The sequence below is a fragment of the Phodopus roborovskii genome, unplaced genomic scaffold, assembly GCF_943737965.1.
Source record: "Phodopus roborovskii unplaced genomic scaffold, PHOROB, whole genome shotgun sequence".
Classification (NCBI taxonomy): domain Eukaryota; kingdom Metazoa; phylum Chordata; class Mammalia; order Rodentia; family Cricetidae; genus Phodopus; species Phodopus roborovskii.
The window spans coordinates 3312052-3324490 of record NW_026126619.1 but is presented as its reverse complement, the minus strand read 5'-3'; positions in this window follow the sequence as shown (position 1 = coordinate 3324490).

The following is a 12439-nucleotide window of genomic DNA, read 5'->3' as shown; positions in this document are numbered from 1 at the left end:
GCATGGGGAATTGATAGGAAATACTCATATATTACAGCTATCTTAGTTAGGATTTCTATTGCTGCAACAAAATGCTGTGGCCAGCAAACAAGCTGAGGAGAAAAGGGTTTGTTTGGCTTACACTTCCTCATTGCTGTTCATCACCAAAGGAAATCAGGACAGGAAGTCAAACAGGGCAGGGACCTGAACCTGGAGGGAGGAGCTGATTCCCTCCACTGGCTTGCTCAAGCTGCTTTCTCATAGAACCAGAACTACCAGACCAGGGATGGCCCCGCCCACCATGGGCTGGGCCCTTCATTTATCACTAGTTGAGAAACTGTCTCAAAGATGGATCTCAAAGTGACATTTCCTCAACTGAGGCTCCTTCCTCTTGATGACTCTACCTTCTATTAAGTTCACACACACACACACACACACACACACACACACACACACAGTCAATCTTTGAAGATATATGGTACCTTTGCTTGGACTGTGCGTTTCTCTTCTTACCTCCAAGAGAAATAAAATTAATCACCCAGCAATGTGTATCCATAAACTCCAGGGAGAGAAGTATGACAAGTGCCCCTAAGCACACCCTTATGTGGGAGAACTCCCTAGTGGTTTTTGGATTCTGCCTTTCCAGCCTAAGCCCTGCTTAGGGCTGTATGTAGGCTTACAGATTTCCCAGGGTTAAGTACTCTCTCCACGTGACACTTGATGTGAATCCTCGTGGTTGGCTGTGATCACAGGTGTGGGCAATACTTAGACAGATTCCCAAAATAGCTTCAAAACTTCTTCCAGAAAAAAAATAAATAAATAAAGTGTAGTGTTGCTGGATTTTGTTAGTTATTTTCCTTCAGCCTGGGCTCCACCCGAGAATCAAGCAGAGGACAAAGCAAACAAGACACCCTGCTTTGTCTGGACTGTTTTCCATCTTGGAACTGGGGCTAGCTTCTTCTATGCTATTTTTAGACAGCTCTCCAGGTGATTCTGAAGCACAGTGAGGATTGAGACTCAGTACTGTGCCTTAAACCCTCGCTGGAGAACTGCCTGGAGTCTGCTTGGTGCCTCAGCCGGGTAACCTGAGGAAAAACACCAATATAATACATAGGAGTAAAAAATAGAGTCTTGTGCTGGTGCCTCATGCTCACGGCTGAATTTTTTCCCCTTTTCACACTATTTTAAAAAAAGATTTCATTGAGTTAGATCTTCCCATTTAAATATTTAGTTCAGGGCTGGAGAAGTGGCTCAGAGTTTTAAGAGCCTTGACTGCTCTTCCAGAGGTCCTGAGTTCATAGTGGCTCACAACCATCTATAATAAGGTCTGGTGCCCTCTTCTGATGTGCAGGCAAACATGCAGATAGAACACTGTATACATAAATAAGCCTTAAATAAATATTTAATTCGGTGAGTTTCACTAACTTTATGGTATTGAGCAACCACCGCTATGGCCAAGAGTGATGGCAAATCTTTGTCATCAACCTGACTATATCTGGTCTTAACTGAAACACAGCTTGACCGGCACCCTTTTGAAGGATTTTCTTAAAATCAGATTGTCTGAAGCAGGAAGAGCATCCCTGAACCTGGGCAGCCTTCACTCTCCCAGGTTAAGTATGTCCATCCTGCTGCTGTGGCATACCTTCACCAATATCAGAACCTAGGTCTTCCAGATTCCAAAGTATACTGAAAGCCAGGGGCTCTCCAGGATTCCTGCCGGATGTCAACAACAGACTAAGACTGCTGAGACATCTAGCCTCGTGGACTAAACAAGTACTTGACTTTTGCCCCCTCTAGTGTGAGACAATCAATGTTGAACTACCCAGACACTATTCTGTAGGCCGAACTAATAAATCCTTTTATATGCATTCATTCTATCAGTTCTGATCCTTTAGAGAACCCTGCCAAGGTCTAGAATAATTCACTCATCACCACTCCCCAAAACTTCCCATACCCATTTGCAACCCATCCCAGCCCCTAAGCGAAGGGAATCTGGCCCGCTCAAGCACAGAAAGCATGGCTCTGGCAGGCTTTGCCCTTCTCCCCCATCCTCTCTGCCTTGCTAAAAACCATTAGATTACATTCCTAAAGCTAGCCGGGCTTCCCTTTTTCTCTTCTTAAAAATGACCCCTGCAAGGTCATTTGCTTCTGTTTTTCTGCCTGAGTCAAAACACAGCCACTTGAACTTTTCATCCCTGTTTAATAAAGGATCTCTCTGAAAACAGATACTTGGTGTGGCTTGTGACTAATCTGGGTACAGGAGGGAGCCCCTTCCTGTGCTCTGCTTCATGCTTCCTTAGTGCAATATGTAGTGAGGTATTCACTTTGTCCATATCTGTGGCACTGACCACACCCATTGGGGGGTGGAGACAGGGGTGGAAGTGACCTGGGGACCCAGGTCTGAGGAGGAGCCCGGGGGCCCTCTCTTGTTGGCGGACCCCAAGAGCATCAGGTGTAACTTGCTGGTGTTCATCTATCTATGTTGTAAGTTGTTTCTCCCTGAATAAACATCTACTCGCTTATTTGTTTATCCCAATCCCTATTAAACCACAACAGGAATATGTTTCAGAACTATCAATTCCGTTGCATATAACCGTAGTTTCTTATTTCTTGTTGCTAAGGAGTATTCCAGCTTTAGTCTCTGATCAAAAATGATTTGAGCTTTTTGTAGTTAGGGAGATCTTCTTAACATCAATTTTGTGAGAATGCCCATGCAAACCTATGGGTGGATATGTATTCCATTACTTCATATATTAGGTACAGATTCATGTAACTGTATCAAAAGTATCAGCTAAACTTGTTAAGAAACTGTCAAAATTTTCCGAAGCAGCTATAACATTTTCCATTCTCACCAGTGGTGTGAGTCAATTCTAATGCATCTTTACTGTTTCCACACGTTTTGCATGCGGAAGAATCAGCTACTCTTGTTGCTGTCAGGCTACTTCCTAGTTCGAATTTTGCCACTGCTATGAACTGTAATGTAAACATCTCTGTTTTCCACCAATCCCTGTGAAAGCGCCATTGACCCTCCCCCAAGGGTTGTGAGCTACAGGCTGAGAACCGCTGGCTTGGGGTATCTGAATCCCTGGGCCCTAAAGACTAGACGCTCCCTGAGTTCTTCTGGTGACCTGCACATGGAGTTCTTAATTTGTCTAAGTAATAAAAAGCCGGAGTCAGATATTGAGGGAAATGCTGAGTGCGCAAGGACACGGCACACCTTACCTCCTCAGCCTCGAGAGCGAGGACATCTTTCTCCCTGCTTATATCCTGTTTCCGCCCAGCTACCTCACTTCCTGTCTGTCTGTCCAGACCTCCAGACCTCTATGGTTAGCTAGGGCCCGCAAGCGGAGATGCTTGGGCGGTGAGGTGTGCTGTGCTGCATGGGCGGGAAGGTGTGCTGTGCTGCATGGGCGGGAAGGTGTGCTGTGCTGCATGGGCGGGAAGGTGTGCTGTGCTGCATGGGCGGGAAGGTGTGCTGTGCTGCATGGGCGGGAAGGTGTGCTGTGCTGCATGGGCGGTGAGGTGTGCTGTGCTGCATGGGCGGGAAGGTGTGCTGTGCTGCATGGGCGGGAAGGTGTGCTGTGCTGCATGGGCGGGAAGGTGTGCTGTGCTGCATGGGCGGGAAGGTGTGCTGTGCTGCAAGGGCGGTGAGGTGTGCTGTGCTGCATGGGCGGGAAGGTGTGCTGTGCTGCATGGGTGGTGAGGTGTGCTGTGCTGCAAGGGTGGTGAGGTGTGCAGCAGCTTGCTCCTTCTCTCCGATCTCTCAGCATTTCCCTCTGTATCTCACTCCAGTTTTTTATTATCTAGACCAATTAAGAACTCCTTTTTACATATTGGCACCCGCGTGGCCAGGGGCAAGTGGCTGCACGAGGGTCCCAGTAAGGCCCGAGGAAGCTTTCAGCTGCCTGGCTCAGACTCCCTGCTACTCCCCTGCGCCCAGGCCGGTGTTTCATACAATCCCTAAAACCTTTTCCTTTGCATCTGGGGGTTTCACCCAGCTTTTACTCGGACAAAGGGACACGCTCCCAGACCTTGAGAATTCCCAGCGCTGGCACATCCCATCCTTACCGCCTCGCACCAACAGAACACCTAACCTCCTAAGCATCTCTGCAGAGAAGACAGCACGTTCCTGTTTCTCCCTGCTTATATCCTGTTTCTGACCAGCTACCTCAACTTCCTGTCCTCCAGACCTCTATGGTTAGCTAGTGGCAAGCTCCATTGTCTGACTCCCAGACAGGCTTTATTTGTGCAAGAAAGATACCACCACACAGGGATTTGGGATTCTTGTGATGATGTTGATGAGAAAGCAATTAGTTCAAATTTAAAGAGAATATCAAGAAGCCTTGTAAAAAGATTTTTGTCTTTGCTTTCCTAGACTTGATCACAGGCATGTCGGTATATAGCTGTAGTCCCAGCATTCGCAATCCAAAGAAAAGAGTACCCTTGAGCTCAGGACAACACTAGAAACATAACAAGATGAGAGAGAAAAGGAATGGGAAGTTGCTACCCAATACAGCATCAGGGTTTCATGCTTAAAGTCAAATAAATCTTGCTATAATACAGATTATTATTAAAAAGACAATAACAGATAAAGTTACAGTAATAGAACATCATAAAGGGGATCCCATGTTGCAATAAGAAGTTAATTTCCCTTTACGTTACAGCAAAAGACAAAACAGGAATATCATAGTCTGTTAGTCTTTTTTTTTTTTTTTTTTTTTTTTTTTTTTGCAATGGTCAGCTTGAGAAGATGCATTAATACAATATAAATGAAAAGTTATTAATTTTAATATGTAGCAATCCAGTTAAAACACTACAAGGAGATTTAGGAGAAAGTAGCTATAAACATCCAACTACAATTTAAGCAGCCTCATGCCGTGACTTGAGAGAATGCAGAAATTATGTTTCCATCTCATTTTAGAAACAAAAAGTGTGTTATGTTAAATCTCAAGCTATACTGTGATCTAGGGATTATATACTTCAACGCAATTTAGGGAATGTCTATTTTGTTGGATTCTTTTTAAATATGATGTGCACATATTTCATTTGTTTATTTAAGAATACTCATTCTTTAAGTTTTTTGTACACCTTGATTGTCATCACTCCTCTACCAACACTTCCAGACCCATCGCCATTCCCTATGCACCCCAATTTGTGTCCTTGTTTTTGTTTGTAACCTTATCAAAACCACTATGTTCTGCCCAAATGTTGTTCGATAAAATGTCTTCTACCAGTTTGCGGTTGATTTACCCAGTGTTATATTCTAACACTCCCAGCAGCTAAAACCAGCCAATAACTCCAAGGTTAGAATCCGGGATTCCATGTGCATCTCCCATCACCATGCTGGGATTTGATCTAGCTTGGTTTTCCCAGGTCTTGTGCATGCTGTCGCAACTGTAAATTATTATGTACAGCTCCCTCTCTGTGATCATGTTATCCCAGATCTAGAGTCTCCATCCAACAGTTTGAAAGCCTGCCTGCCATGGTTTCATTATTTTCCCACAGGGTCAGAAATCTAACCTGAACTAATTAACACCCCCATCTCTCTCCAACTCCTATCACAATTTTTTTTTTTAATAAAACAAGACGAGCACACTTACCCAGTGTTTTAGAAGTAAGTTATGAACCCTTTTCTTATTCAGATCATCAGCAAATAAATGGGGCAGAGATAAAATAGGAAATTACACAAAATCACACAGCTTGTAAGCAGTTGAAATGAGAATCATTTCCATTACTCCAATAAATATTTACTGGGGAGATAAATGTTTCTCCAATCCTCTCCTTTTCTACGACTCCATTATCTTAAGTGTGGTTTGCTACATATACTCATTGACTGTCATTAGAAAGGTAAAACTAGATAAAATGACTATTCCTAATGTTGCTAGCTAAGAAATAATTGCATCTTCGAGAAAGGAGGACATACTGGTTACCCAGAAGACTCAATGCAGAAATATGAACTTATTGAAGTATGCGTCTTATTTTTTTCTATTAGGGTGCCAAATGCTGTGCCAGCATGGATAGTCTAAAAACCTGCTGTGAATTATGATGTAATAATCAGCCTGAGATATGGAATTACAGAGCAAGCAAAGCTTTTCAAGGGCTTAAATATATCTGTCTTGATTGTAATTTCACAGATGCAATTTCTAGAGATATCATCCAGCCGCTAGGGATGGATGTTAGGAAACTGAGTTTCTGTTTCTAACTCTGAAACTAAAATGTTGTGTGACCTTGAATCAGTAACTAAGGATTTTTCCCATCACATATTTTCACTCTTAAAATTTAAATCATATTTAAAATTCTGTTTTCATGAACCATAAATGGAATAAATGGACATGAGTGCATTTAATTGAACCATTTTAAGGAAGGCCTACAAGTAGCATTGATTATTTCAGAAAATGGTGTGTCCTAGTTTCACAGCAGTGGATATTTGTCATCTGCAGTATGCCCCCAAGATAGAACACTTAAATTTGTTCCTGAGACCTTAATAGCTGTTAAAGCAGTAAGTGGGTAATTTCATAATTGCACTCCAAAATCATATGCCTTAAGTAGTGGAATTGTACATGTGTAAGATAACAGTCCCTCAAGTGTTTATATCCCCATCACACTCCATATAAATCATCAATGATGTCTCAGAATTGCAATAAATGTTGGGACAGAACAATACTGCAAACAGATAAATAATTTCAATCAACTCTGACCTTTTATACTGGATTAATGGTTTCTAATTTATAGAACAGGCTATATTCTGTGCTGCTAAAAGTTCTGTGTACACAGAAGGATGTCTGTGTGTGGCTTATGTGGATATTCCTCTAATACATCCACCAATGTAAACCCGTTCTTATGAAAGCAAAGAATTTAGATAAGCCCTTTTAGTTATGGGAATATTATACACCCTGTATATACTAATGTCAATCATAATTATTTGTATCACACAATATTTTTAAATGACAACCCATCTATTGCCACAAAGAATCAAGATGCTGATGTCCAAACTTGTTTTATATTATGCTATTAATAAATATGCAAAATAAAAATTTTCTGTAAACATAGTTTAGGGGTAAAATGTAATAGATCCACAGTAGTTTATCCCTTTCTACTGCAAACAGCTTTTGCAAATGTTTGCAAAGTAAGAAGCCACATGAACACAAACACTAATTGTAAACTGATTTGCACAGTGTGATCAAACCACATTTCTCAACATACAAGTATAAATCATAAGGCACACTAAATGCTAACATTTTAAAAATGAAATCATGTTTTGGTATACAATTGAGAGCATGAAAATTCGCCCTCAATACCTAGCCACAGTGATTAATGTACTTAGAATTTCTGAGGCCTGTTTCTAAGCATGGTAATAGGGAATGGATAGCCTCAAAGACACAAACTTGACTTCCCTCACTGCTTCCAAACCTATTTAGATATAAATATCTAACAAACTCAAGATTTTTAACCAAAGCATGGTCTTTTATTTGTTTCTCTATACCTGGTGTTGTAATAATAAACATACTATGTTCATATAATAAAAGGACTAATATTGGAGGCTCATATAAAGAGTTAGGGGAGGAAATGCAGTAGGTCTTGTGTCTCCATGAGATTATGAACCATCTGCTTCACATTAGAAAAGCAAGACTGTTATCTACTATCTCCATCTAGATTTATGGGTTATATAACATAAATCCAGATGGAATATATGTGTAATTCCCATTTTATGGTCAGGACATCTATATTCCTTGGATTGCAGGCTAAAGTTCTACAACTGTAATCATGACTTTAGGCTAACTGTTTTGAAGATAATCATGCATCCAAGAGGTCAAAACTTAACCAGTTTCTCCCTGCAAGTAACTTTTATCTGAAAACAGGTTCACCCCTTAGGAATTTAGTCAACTCTGCATGTAATCACCACTTAAGTGTCAGCCATAAAACTAGATACCGATTTTCTAATGATATAATCACATCATGTTATGGTAAACACAATCACAATTAGAAGTTTCCCTTCAACAAAATAATCTTCTAGCCAAAGGTGACATCCTTTGATACGTGGACTATTGTTTTACCTTTTATACTGGGTCCTAGCCACTCTTCATGGTTGTCAAAAAGTAGGTTTAAAATAATAACAACAAAACCTAGGCCAAATTATTTCTAAGGTTCCTTCCACTAAGTACTAGATCCACAAACCCAATACAGAAAGAAGGAAGTATGACAAAAACCAATCCTTAAGAAACTTGCACTACAGACCTTTTGTGTGATTCATATCATTTATATATTATTGTCTATATTGGTGTCTGAGAGTTATGCTGCCAGTGGGGTCAGGCTAATCTGAGTGGCCTATGCTGCCACACGGGGCCATGGTGATAGCCTAGGGCTATGTCTGTGGCTTTACCTGTCTGAGTCTGTGGCTCTATCGAAGCCAGGGTCTATGTCGAGCTCCATGGCTTCAGTTTCCATGGAAGGCCATACAGATGTCTGGGGTCTGGGCTACCACCCGAGAACAAGTTTGTAACTAATGGTCAGGCTACAGCCAGGGCCATACAGATCTGAGTGACCTATTCAGTCACCCTCCCCTCCCCAGTAGTTTGAATGTAACTGGCCCCCATCATCTCATAAGGAGTGGTACTATTGGGAGGTGTGGCTTTGTTGGAGGAAGTAGGCTTTGAGGTGTCCTATGCTCAGGATACTGTCCAGTGTCTCAGTCTACTTCCTGTTTCCTTCTGATCAAGATATAGCCAGCATGTCTGCCTGCAAATCAGCATGCTCCCTGCCATGATAACAATGGATTGAACCTCTGAAACTGTAAGCCAGCCATCTCAATTAAATGTTTTCCCTATAAGAGTTCCCTATACGTAATGGTGCACACCGTTAATTCCAGCACTTGGGAGGCAGAGGCAGGTGGATCTCAGTGAGTCCAACCCCAACCTGGTAAAGCAGTTTCCAGGACAGTCAGGACTGTCACACAGAGAGACCCTGTCTCGAAAAAAAACAAAAAACAAACAAACACTTGTGGTCATGGTATCTCTTCACAGAAGTACAAATCCGAACTAAGCACTAAGGAGGCAGAGGCAGGCAGATCTCTGTGAGTTCGAGGCCAGCTTGGTCTATACAGTGAATTCCAGGACAGGCTCCAAAGCTAAAGAAAATGCTGTCTTGAAAAACAAAACAAAAAGCAAAACAACAAAGAACAATAAAAGAAACCCTAAGACATCCATCCCCTCACATTTTGTGTCACTCCAGTCATAAGCAAAAGAAAGAGTGAGACCCTAGAAATGACACTGTCCAAGTTTTCACGAACACAACATTTTACCTGCTTTTATATTTAGTTTTAAGCTTTTTAACTACAAGTAAAAGGTTTCCATGTGAATTTCCATGCACACTTCCTCACCCTCATCTCCAACCCTATTCCCCTCCATCCCCCTGTACCTATTTTCACACTTATTCTCACCTCATATTACTTTTATCTTCATAAACTTGGGGTTTTTAATAGCTTCCACTACCTATTGATCTTTTCTACTGGTAGTATGCCGGGAGCGATCATGGCATAAGCCTTAGAGATTGCCAGCTTTTTCTCAGAATAGCCCATTGAATTAGAAGGTTGCTACCTTCAGTTCCAATCTACCTTCTCCCCCTCCCCAACTTCCTGAGAATTTAGGGCTTGCAGGAATGCAGTTAGGTACCCCCTCCCTCCTTATGCAGTTACTTAGCAACTCCAAATACCCCTTCCCCTGCTAACAATGTTCTTATCTGCATATCCTGCTCACCTTCAGTGACCTGTAATGAACACCAGTGACCTCCCAGCCTCTGATTCCCCACCTTATCCACCTTCCCCTCCCTAACCACTATATCACATGCTTTAAACTTTTGCAGCTTGATCAGAAAGTCTGTCTTGCACCCAGTTTCTCCTGTCCTTCATTCCAGGTCCTTTGGGGTTCATGCCTTCGTTGCTGCCCAGATGGTCAGAGCGGTAGTCAAAAAGTATGAAGGAGTCTTAAATCTTTCCAATGTTCAGAATATATCCAAATCAGGAGCAATTCTTAGAGCATAACTACTTTTTCATCTCTTATCTTTAATAAAGTCAAGACTTTAATAGAGTCAAGACTGTTAGTTCAGCCACCCTGGAAGATTGGACACGAAAGAATGGAGTGGTCTAGATGACTGTATTTTCAAAGAATACAACAAAAGATGATAGTGTCTCTTTTAAAGTAAGATCTTACTTGGGAGTGCTGAACTTTTGAGTTATTGCTATAGCCAAATGTTTTCATAGAGGAAATCCAGTTTTGGCAGGGAGATTTGCACAATGTTGAACAGTGATGATTAATGGACAATACAACTCACTCTATAGCAGACAGGCCTGCTGCCTGAGCTGAGTAGATGGGATTGCAAACCCAAGTCAGCAAGCCCTCCTACAAACACCATATTAGCAGAAGCTTCAAATGCTTCAGCTGTAGCCAACTTTCGCAACCGTGAAAGGTGGGCCTTTGTGACTGAAGGGACGTGCCCTAAAAGGCAGCAGAAAGCTTCTGCTGGGTTTCTACTCACCATGCACCTTCTTCCTTTTTCTTTTTTAAACAAAAGAGGCACTCCAAGTTGGAAGTTTCTGAAGAGGAAAACAAAGGCAAAAAAAAAAAAAAAAGGCTTCTTCAAATTTGGGTCTATGCGGAGGCTTAAGAAGTGCCATCTTAGAAAGTTCCTGAAGGGAGTAACTAATTTTTAAGTGGGTACTATTTATTTATTTATTTTATGCTTTAATCACCAGTCTTTCTAAAATTTTCAGTCTTTTAGAAATGTAGCCTGTTTTTTGCAGGGCAGAAAGTGTCCACGTTTACGGAGATCCAAATAATTTCCTCAGCTTTGGACAACATTAAGACTTTTCTCTAGAGTTGTTATATCCCTGTTCAGCTAACTTTGAAAAGACGTATGTAGAGTTTCTCATATCTTAGAGTAAGTAAGCATGGCAATGTGTCAGCCACACATGCTATGAGCCAGCTCCTTACACAATGTTCAAGTGAAGTAGATTGAAAACACACTTTGAATCCTTTTGTTTAAATCATTTATAATGAAAAGAAACATGAAGGGAATTCCAAAAACATGGTATAACCATCCCTGCACACTAAAATTTTTAAAATAAAAAAAATGTCAACTACTTTTGTGTCCATATTTACTAAAGAAAAATGCATTGTGTCTTTCTTCAGGAAATTGACAGAACACCGTGACTTGAGCATGAGTCTTCTTCTCTGATAAGCCGGTTACTTACCTGAAAATTTAAGAGTATTTCGAAGTCTCAGATACATCCACCATTATTCTAATAAATACTTATAGCTGGCTTTTATTCAGATTTAAGTGGATATTGGAATGGTGTTAGTGTGGTTTTACAAGGCTCATTTAATGAAATACAAATATTCTAGTCATATTAATCAAATTTTGAAGCCCCAGAATAGAAATAGCCAGATGTAACAGGACATCAAGAGAGAGCAGTCCATGCAGAGAAGCATGGGGCCCAGGTTCTAATGTACAAGAATCTGAGGAGCACTTAATTACGGCCAGCTTAGGCAAAACAGCATGAGAACCCATCTCAGAAGACAGTTCAGTCACTAAAATGACTGAGGCACTACTGTCCAAGCATATGGACCTGAGCTGGGGTTCCCCAAAGTCCAGAATGCCATTCCTAATAACCAAGTGCTGGGGAGGTAGAGACAGAAAGACCCAGGTTAATGAGAAACTCTTGTGTCAAACAATGAGGTTGTGATTGAAGACCTCCACACACATGCCCAGATGTGTACATGTACATACAAACACATAACAAGTAGCATGGGGTGGGAGGACAGGGAGATTGTATGTACTCTAAAACAGTTTATATGTTTTCACACATAAAACAGTTACAATATTGCCCCAAGGCAAACAAGTCAGTCAATATGGAGACAATGACGTTTTCTCTGTATGGGAGGAACCATTAGGAATAGAGGGAAAACATTACCCCACTGAAACTATTTTTATATACGTCACTACATCTCAAACCTTTTTTCCCTTGTAATTTTCCTCCTGCTCCATTTGCCTGTAGTTTTTTTTACAACCTTGAATACTTTTCTTAAATATTTCACCCATAAAATTCTTATCTGCCTACATAGCCTCACTGAGACAGCCAATCACTTTGGCCCTAGCTTCTGTCTCCAGCCCCCACACCAGCTCCCCTAATCTCTTCACACTAAATCTCCCCCTTGATATTTTGGCTGAGACTTTGGTTAAGTGTGGCAGAATAATCAACAGCCATTACCAAGCCAATCTCTACTATCAAACCTGCAGGTGTCCTGGAATATTATTTTAAGATGTGTTATATTTATCAGTAGAACATGTTTGATTACAAAAAAGATGTATTGCATTCTTTTATGTTGCATTTGTTTAACGCTGTGAGGCTGTGTTACTGTACCTGTCTAAGGCACCTGATTGGTTTAACAGAGCTGAATGGTCGAGA